This window comes from Patella vulgata, chromosome 4 (assembly GCF_932274485.2).
Source record: "Patella vulgata chromosome 4, xgPatVulg1.2, whole genome shotgun sequence".
NCBI classification, from domain to species: Eukaryota; Metazoa; Mollusca; class Gastropoda; family Patellidae; genus Patella; species Patella vulgata.
The window spans coordinates 81,729,340-81,747,444 of record NC_065882.2 but is presented as its reverse complement, the minus strand read 5'-3'; positions in this window follow the sequence as shown (position 1 = coordinate 81,747,444).

The following is an 18,105-nucleotide window of genomic DNA, read 5'->3' as shown; positions in this document are numbered from 1 at the left end:
TCACAAAACAACTGTCCATACGAAGAAAGAAATAAAATGAAATGGGATCTATAATGTCCTACTGTTCTATTCCGACTGGAGTAATGAAGACGGACATACGCCATACAGTGTGCTATGAGGGAAATTTGAGCGGACAGGGTTCTTTTGCATGCATACCAATGAGCAAACGGGACCTCGGATTTTGTCCCATCCGAACGACTATGCCTTATCACTTGTCAGGCCCTCCATCCTACATCACTGACAATACTGGGATCGAAATGAAAGGAAATGAAATGGGGTTTAGCGTCCTACTGTTCTGCTCCAACTGGGCTAACGAAAGACTGGCATAGGTAATACAGTGTGTTATGAGGGCAATTTTGCCCGGAGAGCGACACTATGGCCTACTCTTATATCGAATTCCAACTGCCAGGGGATCTTTTACGTGCATGTCAATGTATACACGGGACCTGGGTTTTTCGTCCCACCCGAAAGACTAGACAACTGTCCCTGTCAGGACCGCCGTCCTGCACTACTGACAAGGGGAAACCACGTCGGAAAATCACGATGACGCCCCCCCCCCTTTATTTTAGATCGACAGAGTGTTTGTTGTTATGCCAAACAGTTTTCTATGTTTATAATTTATAATAATTAACGGAAATGTCGTGACATCAATTTTTCATCTAACAAATGTTATCATCGGTCAGGCTTGTTGAAGTTTGCATGTGTTAGCCATCAGATAAAATCTCCTAATTATTTTAAACGAAACGGAAAATTGACTTTAAGGGTGAACTTGCAAAACATGAAACAGAAATCAAAATTAAATTAATTAAGTATGCTTGACTTGTATTCAATGTCCCCGGAAATCTAACTATAAACAAATTCACCAACAAATTGTTCCGTTATTCAGTAAAGTAGAAATGCGCCTAACAGTCCATACTTAATACAAAAACCAAAAGCGGAAGACGTTTTGTTTGGTGTTTAATCAAACTGGTCAGCAGTAAATATTCGCTTAGCCCAGTGGTTCCCAACCCTTTTGTGCCAACGGCACACCTTGGAACACATAAAAAAAATAGCAGCACACCTGGCCAAATATATATGAAAAATATTTGAATTTTGCAAACTAAAAACCTGGTAAGTCAGACGAAATGAAAGACTCGAACTAAATAAAGGAAGACACAGCTATCAACTTATCAGTAGACACCAGTGAATACTCAACTGGGATCACGTGGGGGGTTTTCACATTTTCTTGGTGTGCCGTTCAAAATTTCGCGGCACACTCAGGAAGATCTCGCGGCACACTGGTTGAGAATCACTGGCTTAGCTGCTACTATCACTGAGAAGGATGACAACGGAACGAGTTAATTAGCTCTCAATATTAAAGTAGCCAAGTCTCTAACGAAATTCGATTGAGAATACTGGCGTATTTCGCCGAACCTAACTGATTAGAAATTACAGTAAAAACAGAAACGATTGAATGTAAATCAATTTATATACATTCATATTACATTATTGTATGCGTTGCGATCCAGGCATTTGTGTAAATTTCTAGGTCCCAAGACTTAGCTCCTTTAATCTTTTTTTCCTTTAATCTTTTTTTCCTTCTGCAAATTTAAATCTAAAGCAATTTTTTAAATTATTAAGAAAAAAATGAGTAAAGGTGTGTAAGTATATCTACATAAAAAACAACAAAACATTTTCTATTTTGTGTAAAATGAGTAAAGGGCGGCAATTCTGCCCGGACCTACCCTGCACGTGAACTTAAAGGTGTGAAACAGTAACAAAGGGGATTAACTCGTTATTGTCGAAAACCGACCAACGTTGGCTTCTTCATATCATTGACAAGTAATATAAATTTCCGAATGATCGATTCATAATTGAAGCCTCTACAGAGTTAACAAGATGTCGTAATAAACGGTGATAACTCAAATAGGGTTCTTCATTTCAATGAGCCGGACAAAACGTATCAGTTTCAGTGTAGGCACTATAATAGTGAAAACCAGAAATATAAACGGACGGACAAGCGGACAGGGGTGACGGCGATATTGTGACAAAGTGATCAATTTTCTATTTTATAAAATACGAACTATTACTTAGATGCAGTGAACTTATTGACCCCAACTATACACTTTGCTCTAAACACGTACGCACTAATTAAAGTCTATCAATTCCACATGTATATATTTATATCAGTCAGCTAAACTAAGATAACTTGTAAATGTCATATATAGTAATGATCTCGGTTTACAGGGGAGGAGAGGAGCAGAGACCGGCGAAATGGGCTGGTCTGAGTTCAGCCGTTGCCGAGGCAGAAGGGAGAAATTGTTGAAATATAGTCATCTATATTAATGTACCGTGTTGATGTTTAATTTATGTTCCTGGTGCAGTTTAGTTCCTGTTTAATTTATGTAGCTGTTTAATATTCTGTTCCGATGTAAATAAACCCTGTATGTATGAAACTGATATCTGTTATCACTAAGATAGTGTTACAATATACGACCAAATAGGGTTACAATATACGACCAAATAGGGTTACAATATACGACCACACTGAAATACAGACATATTAAAAAAAACTTTAATTATTGAAACAATTGTTAAAACAAATGTTAAAACAAATGGGAATATTAAAATACCTGAATGATACAACAGATCAATCCCGAAACACAACATCTATTCTATATAACTGATAAACAAATAAATAGATAGATTGAGATAAACACTAGTTACCACTCCTTCCACGAGAATACAATCCCGAGACGACCAACAACACGCTCTAATTGCCTCTATTTATATCTTCATCCCAGATATCAATACAGCTGATCTCAATATAAGACAATAACACATGTCTCCAGGCAAAACAAGAAAAACATACAGAGAAAGAGAATTCCAAGGAAATAACCACAACTATAATTGATCGAATAGCCGAGCTTTTATTTTAAATAATTACAGTGTTGTCGGTGAGATTTGTCCAAATCTTTAAATGTCCTGGTTTCTGAAACAATCTACCGTTTCTTCTTAAAGGAGCTAAATCGCTGTAGTTGTAAAGATTGCCAATTTTCTTAAAGGAGCTAAATCACTATTCTTTGGCATCTACAAATGGATACAAATGGTTCAGAACGCATATAATAATGTAATATTATTTACATTCAATATTATTTGTTTTACTGTAATTTCTAATCAGTTATGTTCGGCGAAATACGCCAGAAGTCTCAATCGAATGGCAATCTCTAGCGTCTGGTCATTCCAGATAAGAATATGCCCACCGTTTGACATGACTTGTGGAATATGTCTAGCCTCGTTCTTTGAGTCCCTTTGTTACAAATGGCACTGAAACGCATTATTGCACATGGTAAAATGTTTGTCTTAAATATTGGATATCAGCAGCCCATCTTTTCCTGGTAAGACCACAACATGAATGTTAATTTAAATTGACAAATAATTCGTGTTTTCAGTATACACGACTTTGGATGATATTGTGTAAGGGACTTAGCTACTTTAAAGAAAGGGGATTGGATGGCTGAATGGTTAGCGTGTGCGCGCTGTATCATAAAGTCTGTCATTGAGTCAACTGTCGTGGTTTCTAATCCCCGGTTGTACGTGACAAGGAGTAGGGTCGCCTGTCCAACCTCGTGGGTTTTCTCCGCGTCCTCCGGTTTCCTCCCACTGCTAAAGACCCCTACGCGCAAGCAAATTATTGAAATAAAATTAAACCATATGTTAATCCCGAAATGGCCTAGTTTGTGTCGAGTGGACGTTAAACCCCATCTCTCTCTCTCTCTCTCTCACTTTAAAGAAAGAATGTTATCGTTTCACTGTCAATTGCGTACTATGTAATTGATTTTTCAGTTGAAGAAAAATAAAGATATTTTATAATAGGACGTTTGAATATTCCGATGTTTCGTTCTTTTCTGTTTTTTTAAAACATGAATTAAATTAAACAACAACAGTCTATCCACGGCTAATGGGTTTTAACGTCCTATTCGTCTGCACCGAATGGGCTAATGAACACGGGCATACGCCACACAGTGTACTATGAGGGTAATTTTGCCCTTACAGCGGCACTATGGCCTAATCTTATATCGAATTCCAACTGTCAAGGATTCTTTTACATGCACGCTAATGTGTTCACGGGACCTCGGGTTTTCGTTACATCCCATGGGGAAACGTCTCGGACAACACCGGAAGCGAACTCGAGACCTCCAGGACAGGCGATCCTACGCCTTGTCACATACAACCAGGGATTCGAAACCACGCCAGTTGACTTAATGACAGACCTTATGATACAACGCGCATGCGCTAACCACTCGGCCATCCAACTCCCTGTCCAGGTTAGCGAGCCAATGTCCAACTCACTGATGTTTAATAAACGATAGTTTAAAACACCATGTTCACGTTTCTCAAAATACAAGTCAAAAACACGTCGTTTAATTTAAATAAACAGTGATGGGTGTCGATCACACAGTATGCGATACGTTTTCTTTCAAGACGGCCTCCAATTACTTCTCAATTATCTGATGATGTATCAATCTGTTTCACAGAATATTACGAAAAACTTCTAATATCTCTGTAAAAGATAACTGTCTTCAAGACGTGACGCCACATCACGCGGCGTCAATCATTGGCTCAATGGTGCGTGCATTGTTTACATAAGACATTACTGATTCAAGCAGAATGGTACCTTTTACTCATTCTAATACCCATTTACACTAAATAGGAAATAATTTTTACTTACAAATACTTCAAACCTTTATTTTTCGAAAACAAAAAAAACAATGTTTTAGTTTTTAATTTGTCGGAGTCAAAATGTTAATATTTGGGGCTCCCGGAGAGAACGTGACTCCCTTGGATTTCAGAAGCTGTAGCTACCGCAGAGAGAAATGAAATGAAATGAAATGGAGTTTAACGTCCTACTGTTCTGCTCCTAACCTGGGCTAATGAAGACGGGCATTTGCCATACAGTGTGCAATGAGGGAAATTTTGCACGGGCAGCGGCACTATCGCCTACAAGGGATGTTTTACGTGCACGCCAATGGACTAGACAGCTTTCCTTGTCAGCCCCTCCGTCCTGCATCACTGACAAGGGAGAACCACGCCGGAAAATCTGGATGACTTTCTCGGCCAATGCAGGGATCGAACACCCGACATCCAGGCTAGCGAGCCAGCGTCTTACCCACTTAGCCATCGTGATCCCCTACCGCAGAGAGAGAGAGAGAGAGAGAGAGAGAGAGAGAGAGACCGATGTCGGTTGTCTGCCAAATGACGGCATTGAGAAATCAACTGACCACTAATAAGAAATAGCCGAAGACTGGAGACTGCGAATGAGAAAGAGAGAGAGAGAGAGGGGGGGGGGGGGTTAACGTCCACTCGACACAAACTAGGTCATGTCGGGAGTAACATATGTTTCCATTTTATTTCAATAACTACTCCCTTGCGTGGAGGGGTCTTTAGCAGTGGGAGGAAACAGGATGACCCGGAGAAAACCACCCATCAGCATTATATTACTTTGTAAACATCATGTCGATAGAATTCCAATCGGTATAATAATAGTTAATTTACTAAATAATTGTCTACAAATCTGATAGCTAGGTCGTCCGAGTTGTTGTTTATGATATATCTCATTAAATGGTTGTTTATGGTTTATTCAATGGTCATAACTACTAATTATATAAACCTTATATCCTACACAATCAGTTCATCATTATCAATATGGCCGTCAATAACACTATGTCACATGGGACAGCTCATCTAATTAATCTGACTTTGTTTTTCAGATTTAATGGCCAAAAGACACGCACGTAAGTAGTAATAATTCACACATTTATTTCTTTTATTTCTTTTTCCAGTTCAATTATTGACCATTCGTTGACCCCCGGATGGGAGTTCGTGGCATTTTATGAGCTACGTAGTTTTCATTGAGCAAGATGTCATAATTCTTGTACTTTGAGAATACAGATGGGGAAATAAAATGGGGTTTAACTTCCTACTGTTCTGCACCGACTGGGCTAATGAAAACAGACATACGCCATACTGTCTGCCTTGAGGATAATTTTGCCCGGACAGCAGCTCTACAGCCTACTGTCGATGGGTTTTCTTTTGCGTGCACGTCAATGAGAACGCGGGACCGCGGTGTTTCGTCCCATCCGAGCGACTATAAGTTGTCTCCCTTGCCAGGCCCTCCGTCCTGCACCACTGAAAAGGGGGAACTACGCCGGAATATCCTGTTAAACTTTCTAGGCCAACACCTGGATCAAAGCCGAGATCTCCTGGTTAGCGAGCCAACTCACCGAGTCATCGCGGCCGAATGCAGATACAATTGTCTTGGTTTCCATGTTCTAAATTTATAGATCTTCGCTTTAAAAGCCTGTCTGAAAGGATTATCATGCATATTTTGGGGGAGTTGGGGGGAGGGGGGTAAATTGGTCATTCTAAAATGCACCAAAATGGCTAATGCTAGGTTCCCACTGTCGTGCGCGATGCGTTACGATAGGGTTGTCTCTATTGAATCCACGATCTGGTACGTGCAGATACGTTTGGATACATTTCGGTACGATCAACACGATTGCTATGACAGAAATGAAATAAAATGGGGTTTAACGCCCTACTGTTCGGCTCCTAGATTGCTATGACAGACCTCAATATATGATAAGACCTGATAGGATCACCACGATTTAAATCTAGCACGAATCGTGATATTGGGAACCTAGCATAAGGCGTTTCAGCTTGCTCTGTTCGTCGACCTTCCTTGTATGTGCATTTGAACGGCAGAGGGGTACAGCGAACCACCGTTGCTACTCACCATCAGAAATAGACGAGATGTTTTCTTCATAAGAAAATATCCGGGGCAGTCTTTTATACAATAAAAATTAATTGGCATCCTGGCGGCTCAGCATCTCCACCAATTGCAATTCAATGATGTTTATTATTGTAGGTGTACAGATTATTGGAGCCAATGATATCAGACGAGGTAGTGTGATCTATATCGTATGTAATGTAACAATACTAGAGGGGGAAACAGAGGGTGTACAGTGGCTTAAAGACGATGTAAGGCTAGACAATATAGAAAGCAACAGAGTTAGTATTAAAAATTCTGTGACGTACAACGCTAGAGTTAATGACGTCATAACTAGTAGACTGTCCATTAAAAATGCTGACGTCAGTGATTCGGGGTACTATATGTGTCAATCATCAGATGGTTATCAAATGGCGGGAATTAAAGTACAAATTTTATCAGGTATGTAGACGTGTTTATCCTAAAGGTTGAATTACTCTATTCTTTAGCACCTTAAATGGGTCTAAAGGCAAATATTAATGTAAAATAAATGTAATATGTTAAGAGAGGGATAGAGAGAGAAATGGGGTTTAACGTCCACTCGACACAAACTACGTCATTTCGGAATTAACATATGGTTCTATTTTATTTCAATTTGCTTGCGCGTAGGGGTCTTTAGTAGTGGGAAGAAACCGGAGAACCCGGAGAAAACCCACGGGGTTTGACAGGCGATCCTACTCTTTGTCACGTACAATCGGGGAATCGAAACCACGTCAGTTGAATCAATGACAGACCTAATGATACAACGCGCACGCCCCCCCCCCCCCCGGGTCTAAATGCACCTATTCATGTAACATGAATGTATATAAAGTGATTTATGTTATTTTTTAGAAATATTACTCTAATTTCTAATCAATTATGCTCCGTGAGATACATGAACTAAATAGAACGGCAGTTAATTAAACGAATTTTGTCTCCCGCCTTTCGAAGAATGGGCTTGTCCATCTATATGTCCGTCCGTCTGTCCGTCACACGGTTTGGGACACAATAACTCCTTCTAATTGAGCTAGAATGTTCAAACTTGGTGTAGGTGTTTATTAGGTCAATGCCTTGATTTGACTTTAGTTCTAATTAAGCGAGAGTGATGAAACTTGGTGTATAGTTTAATTACATCAATACCTTCAATTTGACTTTGGAACACAATAACTCTCCTTCTAATTGAGGTAGAATGTTCACACATGGCGTAGGTGTTTATTAAGTGAATGCCTTGATGGAGTTCGATGATGAACACCGTCTGCTTACAGTAAGCAGGGATAAGCAATCTGATTGGTTACTGCTTTGGGACACGATAACAACTTTAGTTCTAATTAAGTGAGAGTGATGAAACTCCGAGTATAGATTAATTTTATCATTACCTTGACTAAGTTCGATGGTGAGAATTGTCTGCTTAGGATAAGGAGCGATAAGCAATTTGATTGGTCAAGACTTTGGAACATAACAACTCTGTTTTTAATTGAGGTAGAATGTTTAAACTTGATGTAGATGTTCATTAGGTGAATGTCTTGTCTGAGTTCAATGATTAACATTTCGAGCTAAAGCTAAGCAGAACCAAACAATTTCATTGATCGATGCTTTGGGTGAAAAGTAACTTTGATTCTCTCTGATAGAGAATGATGAAACTTAGTGTATAGTTGATAATCAGTTTGATTGCTCGATACTTTTGAAAAAAATAAATGTGCGATTAATTAATATTATTTCGGGATTTCGACGGGGGACATCAGCCTCACGGTTGGCTTGTTTTATTATTATTTTGTTGTGTCTGAATCAGACATTACTAATTACTTCCGCATTGTCTTGTAGGAAATATATTTCTTTGTTGATTACGAATGACGCCCGAAACCACAGGGTACATGACCTAAATTTCACGGCAACACAACAACATCAATAATAAAATTCATGTTTTTAATATCGAATATTATGGAATATAATGAGTTAGAGGTTAAGCTCCTTTAACTTACGTCCAACCTCTTGGGTTTTCTCCGGGTCCTCCGGTTTCCTCCCACTGCTAAAGACCCCTACGCGCAAGCGAATTATTGAAATAAAACTGAACCAAATGTTAGTCCCGAAATGACCTAGTTTGTGTCGAATAGACGTTAAACCCCATTTCTCTCTCTTTCTTGCTCCCTTTAACTTACTGTTTCGACGAAGATTTAAATGCAACAACCGCATCATTAATAGCGCATGCGTAGCTTTTATAATCCGAGAACTGACATTCAGTGGCGCGGCAACTTATTCCCTAATTGGCACAAAATATGACGTTTTTTGTCACCCGTAAAGATAAGCTAAATCGCTTGTTTCGCGTAAACACGTTTAATAATTTAAAGTGATTGGGTTATTTGCATAAATCTATCCTTTAAAATAGTCATTACCTGCTGTTGTCGCAATTACTACATAAATAATAGGACTTATTTTAAAGCGGAACGAATTAATAATATGCACTAATAAGCCATGTCTATTGAAAATTGTTACATCTGAGGCGGAAGGATTTGATAATAGGCCTCAATTTAAAACGGACGTCAACTTCGGATGGGTAAATTGTCCTACGTATTGTTCGATTATATAAATAAAATATCTTAAACGATAAATAGCTAAACATTCGATTGCCGCGTGTTCTGAATTATTCATATCACTTAAACTATATTTGCGTCACTTACATTTTCCGGTAGGTACGAGATTTTCTGCGACTTAATTCACGCTAGAAATTACTTAAATGGATGATTTCATATTTAACAAGAACAACATATCTAAATATCAACGGTAGGTAATTCCCCGGAATTAGATTCAATTGGATTAACTGAGATATGGAGTTTAACGTCCACTCGACACAAACTAGGTCATTTCGGGACGAACACATGGTTCAGTTTTAGTTCAATAATTCGCGGAGGAAACCGGAGGACCCGGGGAAATCCCACGAGGATGGACAGGCGACCCTAGTCCTTGTCACGTACAACGAGGGAATCGAAACCACCCCAGTTAACTCAATGACAGGCCGTATGATACAGCGCGCACGTGCGATGAGCGATGATGATCATGTTGTATGTGGTCGGTGGCTTTAACGGGCCTCCACGCCATCACTGGAATTCGGAATCCTGCAATGGGGATTCCGAATTTCATCCGAAAATTTCATCGGATTCACCCGACACTGTCGCCAGAAACGTCTGCCTATGGTTCGTAACTCCCCAAAAAAATTCAATTTTAAGGCCTCGGCAAAATTTGATGATAGTTGGTCTTGGCGATACAATGATAATACGTTAATTAATAATATGACGATATGATAATTTCCCAGGTTCATGGTTGTAAATTACTTGCAGGTCGGGGTTTTGGCCTAAATTAATCGATTTATAAGATATATTATTTGACAGAGATTATAATCAGATATGCCACCAAATCGCATATTTGGGTTCATTTTTCAAAATGTTCATGGGGGAGAGCCACCGGAACCCCCATCCGGGCTCCGCGGTCAGTAAAAGGGGCCGCTTCGACAAGGGAGGCCGGGAACCGGCCCCAATCCGCCCCTGATCCACCCCCCCCCCCCAATGGAGTAGAGCCGCATTACCAATTTTTGGATATGGTGGCCATTCAGGACAGAGAGTTTATTCTCAAGGTAGATAGCCCTCTGTGTGCAGAATGGTGGTGTATGAGAACCAATCTGATTAAAATACAGATCCTATTTCGTTTCGTTTTTTTATACTTTCGACGTAAAGACAAGTAAAACGAAATTTTGAACTATAAAAAGCGAAACGAAATAGGATCTGTGATTTAATCAGATTAGTATGAGGACATTGAATTCTAAATGTCACGGGATATTTTAGATCTGATGAGCTAGGATATTATTTATAACTAAGTAGTATATTTATCTATCAGTGATATAAGATGATATATAATCGAGGTTAAGATAGAATGGCAGGGTTATTGGTGTGGTTTATATCAAGCTATGTACTTGTAACCAGATCAGTCTATAACATAGCACACTGAGAATTAATAAGACCTGTGCTTGGACCGTATATAAATCTCTGTCTGTTGGGTATTTCTACGTCTACCCAGTACATGTAGGTTACACTAAGGTTCACGGACTAACGATATATTATACTAAATAAAATGAAACGGGGTTTCTGTTTGGATGCTAAATTTGTAATAAAAAAACAATAATATCAGTTTAACGTTCAACTTCTGTGCTCCACCAGGGCTAATGAAGAATGGAAATACGCGTTACAGTGTGCTATGATGGAAAGAGAGAGAGGGAGAGAGAGAGAGAGAGAGAGAGAGAGAGAGAGCGAGATTAATATATGGTTCAATTTTATTTCAATAATTCGGTTGCTTGCGCGTAGGCGTCTTTAGCAGTGGGAGGAAACCCACGAAGTCAGACACGCGACCTTACTCCTTGTCACGTACAAGCGGAGATTTGAAACCACGCCACTTAACTCAATGACAGACCTTCTGATCCAAGACGCACGAGTTGACCATTCGACCACCTAACCCCCTAAGATCGTAAAGACATGCCTGTTAAATGGTTCATCAATCACACACACACTGTAAATAAACACATCTGTTATTTACATGTCCTCTCTTACTAACCAATCAATGATCTTATCACAGCCTAATTAAATTAAATCAACCAATCGATAGAACCGACACATTTAATACAAACACCATTACTCTCACATGTCGTCTTGCTGGAATACGATAATACTGTTAATATTATCTTTAAAGACGAAACATGGCAGAATACATGTTAAAATAGAGTTATCGCCAAAATGAATGTTAAAATACAGTTATCGTCCCAAAAATATTCAGGGGGTTTGAAGACCGAATGGTTAGCGCGTGCGCGTTGTATCATGAAAAAAAAACATTTTATTCGTACACGAAGTACAATAAATATCAAAAATCAATGCATATAAATATTCAGGGGGTTTAAAGGCCGAATGGTTAGCGCGTGATCGTTGTATCATAAGGTCTGTCATTGAGAGTCAACTGGTACGCGCAAGTGAATTATTGAAATGAAATTGAACCATAAATTAGTCCCGAAATGACCTAGTTTATGTCGAGTGGACGTTAAACATCACCTGTATTCTGAGTGAAGTTATCACTGTTTAAAGGTGTAGCATGGGTTGTTTGTTTGCAGCCATCCGAAGGCTCTAGAGTTGATTCTGTGAACAAATATTTATGTAACATTTGAAGCCAAATTAAAGACCTGCGATAGGCAGATTTAGCTCGTCCATAATACACCTTTAAAATTCTTTAAAATTGATTTCAAACCGTCATCTTTATGTGTCTTAAGATTTTGTTCTATAACCACATGTACTGAATCACGTTTTCATGGAATAAACCAAGTTGTCATAGATACAAACTACTGAATATGATCAGTGAAATGAAATGAAATGATGTTTTAACGCCCTACTGTTCTGCTCCGACTGGGCTAATGAAGAAGAACATACGCCATAAAGTGTACTATGAGGGACATTTTGCCCAGATGTCGGCAATACGGCCTACACGTATATCGAATTAGAACTGGCAATGGTTATTTTACGTGAACACCCATTACATCCAAACGACTAGACATCTGTCTTTGTCAGAAAATCCGCCCTGCATCACTGACAAGGGGAAAGCACGCCGGAAAATTCCGATGAACATTCTCGGCGAAACCGGGAGCGAACATGAGACCTCCAGCTTAACGAGCCAATGTCTATATCACTGAGTGGTCACGGTTTCTGAAAAAAATGACTTCACAGTATCATGTTGTAGTATAGAGATTTAAACGATCTGGTAGAGATTAATATGTTTTGTTGTATTTTTTGTTTCAGGGTCACAGAATACAAAGCGAGGTAAGTACGTTTAATGATTTAACATAGGTTACTCGTACTAGGCCACTCATTAAAATACTAATATTACTAGGCTACTCATTAAAATACTAACATTACTGGGCTACTCATTAAAATACTAATAATACTAGGCTACTCATTAAAATACTAACATTACTGGGCTACTCATTAAAATACTAATACTACCAGGCTACTCATTAAAATACTAATAATACTAGGCTACTCATTAAAATACTAACATTACTGGGCTACTCATTAAAATACTAATAATACTAGGCTACTCATTAAAATACTAACATTACTGGACTACTCATTAAAATACTAATATTACTAGGCTACTCATTAAAATACTAATAATACTAGGCTACTCATTAAAATACTAACATTACTGGGCTACTCATTAAAATACTAATATTACTAGGCTACTCATTAAAATACTAACATTACTGGGCTACTCATTAAAATACTAATAATACTAGGCTACTCATTAAAATACTAATAATACTAGGCTACTCATTAAAATACTAACATTACTGGGCTACTCATTAAAATACTAATATTACTAGGCTACTCATTAAAATACTAATATTACTAGGCTACTCATTAAAATACTAATAATACTAGGCTACTCATTAAAATACTAATAATACTAGGCTACTCATTAAAATACTAACATTACTGGGCTACTAGGCTACTCATTAAAATACTAATACTACTGGGCTACTCATTAAAATACTAATACTACTGGGCTACTCATTGAAATACTAATACTACTCATTAAAATATCAATACTACTGGGCTACTCATTAAAATACGAATATTACTAGGCTACTCATTAAAATACTAACATTACTGGGCTACTCATTAAAATACTAATAATACTAGGCTACTCATTAAAATACTAATAATACTAGGCTACTCATTAAAATACTAACATTACTGGGCTACTCATTAAAATACTAATATTACTAGGCTACTCATTAAAATACTAACATTACTGGGCTACTCATTAAAATACTAATAATACTAGGCTACTCATTAAAATACTAATAATACTAGGCTACTCATTAAAATACTAACATTACTGGGCTACTCATTAAAATACTAATATTACTAGGCTACTCATTAAAATACTAATATTACTAGGCTACTCATTAAAATATCAATACTACTAGGCTACTCATTAAAATACTAATACTACTGGGCTACTCATTAAAATATTAATACTACCAGGCTACTCATTGAATACTAATACTACCAGGCTATTCATTAAAATACTAATACTACTGGGCTACTCATTAAAATACGAATACTACTGGGCTACTCATTAAAATACTAATACTACTGGGCTATTCATTAAAATACTAATACTAGTACTACCAGGCTATTCAGTAAAATACTTATACTCATTTAAAATACTAAAACCCCTTTAAAGTACAATTATTCATTTAAACATACATTATGCAAGAGCTAAATCTGCCTATTTCAGATCTTTCTTTAGGTCTAAAATGTTATCTAAATTATTAATTAGACATTAGTTAAGATACCCAGACCAAAATCAACTCTCGATGTCATCGCTAGCCAGCATTATTTACTGGCTTAGGATTTGCTGCTCAACTTTCATTCATGATTAAATCGTGAAATGGATAATTGAGACTATGATTTTTGTCATACCGATTTTAGTAATGATAATCGAGGCTAGGTCGAAAATCCAATTGCTGAATTCCCGATTCAGAGTGGATCCCCTTTACATTATCTAATTTTTAACTATTAATAAATTAATAATTTATATAAATTAGGTAACATTTAGCTCTTGAATAATGCATTTTTAAGATATTGGGGGGGTAGATGGCCGAATGGTTAGCACGTGCGAGCTGTATCATACGGTCTGTTATTGAGTCAACTGGTGGGGTTATTGAAATAAAATTGAACCATGTGTTAGTCCCGAAATGACCTAGTTTGTGTCGAGTGAACGTTAAACTCTCTCCCTCTCTCTCTCTCTCTCTCTCTCTCTCTCTCTCTGTTTAAGATATCAATAACTATTAAAATATCAATACTTGTTCTCTTCTGTGGCTCCTTATCCAGTCTTTAGTTTTCGATGAAAAAAACATAAACCGCGTCTTTCATCTCATTGTCACACCAAGTTCTCGCTGAAGATAAAAGAACAAAATTCTATGAATACAGAAATTGATAAACATGACCCACTTGTAGTTTATACGGGAATCCATTTCCCTCCAAAAACACGGCTCTGATTTAATTCCTTTTAATATTCTCTTACATCTCCACATAATCACACAAAGTGCTGAAGCAAAACAAAACAAAATTTCCATGAATATAAAACTTTAATATCAGATAAAAAAACATGGCCGTTTGTGGTGATAATATTTTTATAACTGGCATCATCGTGTGCAAGTACGGGGACACATGGCCAGCTACCATGAAATTAAGTCTGAAAAACTTCAGTGTAAAGGATGCATTATGCATTATTGTTTTGGACGTGAGTAAAATATTCTATCAGAGTTAATTTGAATTCATGACACAGACACGAGAGATATTTTTTTAGACGTTTGCTGTCAGGTTTAGTTTGGGAATTTAATGGAAAGCTGCCGCCATTATGAATACACTGAGTCCCGGAGGAATAGAAGATAGTTCACTGATAGGTCTAATCTTTGACGTAAATATACAGAAACACAATAAAATTAATCACGAGTTGTCTTTTGTTATAAAAGCTTGAATACGAAACAAGGCGTTGTGGAGAGAGAGAGAGAGAGAGAGAGAGAGAGAGATGTTAGTTCCGAAATGACCTAGTTTGTATCGAGTGGACATTAAACTCTCTCTCTCTCTCTCTCTCTCTCTCTCTCTCTCATCGATCGAGACTAGCATATGCCGTTGTATGCAAGTGTTGTGACTAGACACATTGCACGGTTTGTCTCCTCGACATGAATCTTGAAATGAGTTTTGAAAAGTTCTGGAGAATACCTCCCATCGTCGTTATAGGATGATTTTTGAAATACAATATATTTGGACCTGCAAGAGACAGGGTCGATTGTGGTTAGTGCTAAATGATAAGGCCAGCCTACAATCTCGCCAACAAGCACGTGTCCTGACCTTATTTACACCTCAGCGACCTTGAGAAAAATTGAAGGCCTTAACAAATAGATTTAGCCATCGATTATTATCTTAAATGACTAGCACTTCCGGAACCAGACATAACACATTCGTCTCTTTAATAGATCATGCGCAAAGGACATGATAACAGAAACATTAATTTCGTTTTTATCATCATTTTACATTTAATTTAACATGATAATCTTTGTATTTTCAGCAGGAAAAATGCAGGAAATGAAAGTCGTTGGCTCAAAATCTAATGGCAGTTTAAGCAGGGCATTCCATTCACTCCCTCTGTTAAAATATGTCTACGTTTTAGTGTTAATATTCTACACAATATTATGATAAATGAAATAACCCAGGGGTTATGTTTGATTAAAGACAGAGAGATGTGTAGTGTGTGAACAACGGGCTGACGTATTCTAATGCATTTATTACGTCACTAAAGGACACTAAAACGTCAGAATCAAGTGACGTTGTCGACGACGTTTAAAACTTTTAAACGCCAACCGTATAATCAAAATAAATGTCATGCGAGTTGTTGTTAATTACAAAAATAATACATAACAAAAGCGAAGATATTCGAAATTGATTTGCCCCTGCACAAACTTACAGCAAACGTGCATTATTTATGTGAACCACTTGAACACTTTTAAAATCATTGCCCAGGATCCATGTTCACGAAATGTTACCATTTCTAAACGTCTATGCTCATATATGTTCATGTTCAGTAGACACTTGTCTTAGGTTCCGTGACAAATAAGACTCACTTTAAATGGATATTTCTGTTCATGTAGCACTGTCACCATATGTGCAATTTCCGTAGGCAATTGGTGATTCGTTCGTCAACACGGCTGTTGTACTTTCGTGGCTCTTATGCGCCATTTCCGTAGGCAATTGGTGATTCGTTCGTCAATACGGCTGTAGGCTACTTTCTTGAAATTTAAGTTGAATCATCACAAAGACATGTATTTGTTGATTAAATGTTCTAACATTCGACACGGCGAGTACCATCTTACAACATCAGGACTATAACATAGGCTCGTGATTTTATGAAAACATATTTCATCAACATTTGGTTCGATTAGGGCTTTAGTAGTTTTACTCTACCGCTTATATAATCCACTACCGGCCGGTGTAGCCATGAACCGGAAGTAGATAACGCCACCTCGCCTGCGATAGTCCAACGCCACTTAGTCTGTGTTACTCCCGGGTCCGAGCTACCCCTTTAGGCCTACACCAAATTTCAGCCTCGGACAATCCTAGTGTAGCCGCCAACCCTGAACAGGCAGACAAAAAAACGAGTCACAAATATTAGTGGAAACAGGGCTTTAGACTGTGGATTTGGTTACGCGGAGACACCTGGTTAAACTACGATTGTAGATTTTCTGATACTATAGTGAACATTTTACCGAAAAAAACGAGAATTTCCGATTGAACATACTCTGAAAGTCGTATTGACGGAACACCCGACAAACTTCAATTATATACAGAGCTGTAACTAGCTCAGAGCAATGTATATCTATTGTTTTTATGGTCGACAATTTTTTCACGGGGGGGGGGGGGATTATATACCAGAATATAAAGTCATATTATCATGTAAAATGTTATCATTGAGAAGTGTCATTGAGTGTTCCAGCAGGAGTAAGCAAGATCACCCCGTTTTCACGATATTACCAACTGGAATGATGGTTAAAAATTAGAATCAAATGCGAATAGAGGTCAATGTGTGCACCGGATGTGGTTAGTGTAGATGACGTCACGACACCTGAACCCGTCTGCACGGTATAAACAATTTGATCGATCGCTTAAAATTGGAATCAAATACAAAAAGAGGTCAATGTGTGAACCGGATGTTGTTAGTGTGAATGATGGTGGTTGGTGCTAATGACTTAGGTAGAAGAACTACTTTGATAGTGAAAAGTATGTTATGAATGTGTGAACCCGCGCGTTGCTTGTCAAAACCTTGACAACTGTGTGTTAATGTCGTCACGATAACTCGGGTGGGAAGAACTACTTTGTTAATGAACATTCTGTTGTGAAGGCGTATGAACTTGTGAAAACCTGATCACTGTGTGTTAATCAATGATGTATAATTGATGTGTTATGACAAGAGGAAGTGACGTGTATCAACAGTAAATACAAATTACAAATGACGTCCAGTAATCATACAATCAGATAACACGTGTACGACTGTCAGAATGACCCATTTAGAGGTTTGTAAATGAAAGGCATGAACTACGTGAACTGAATACATATATATGATAAGTGTTATTAGATTTTCTAGGAGAATCAGCGTATTGGTAAAAGGTGAACTTAATCAAAATATACGAGTAGTGGTATCCGGTGTAGAAGCAGAACGTGACATGA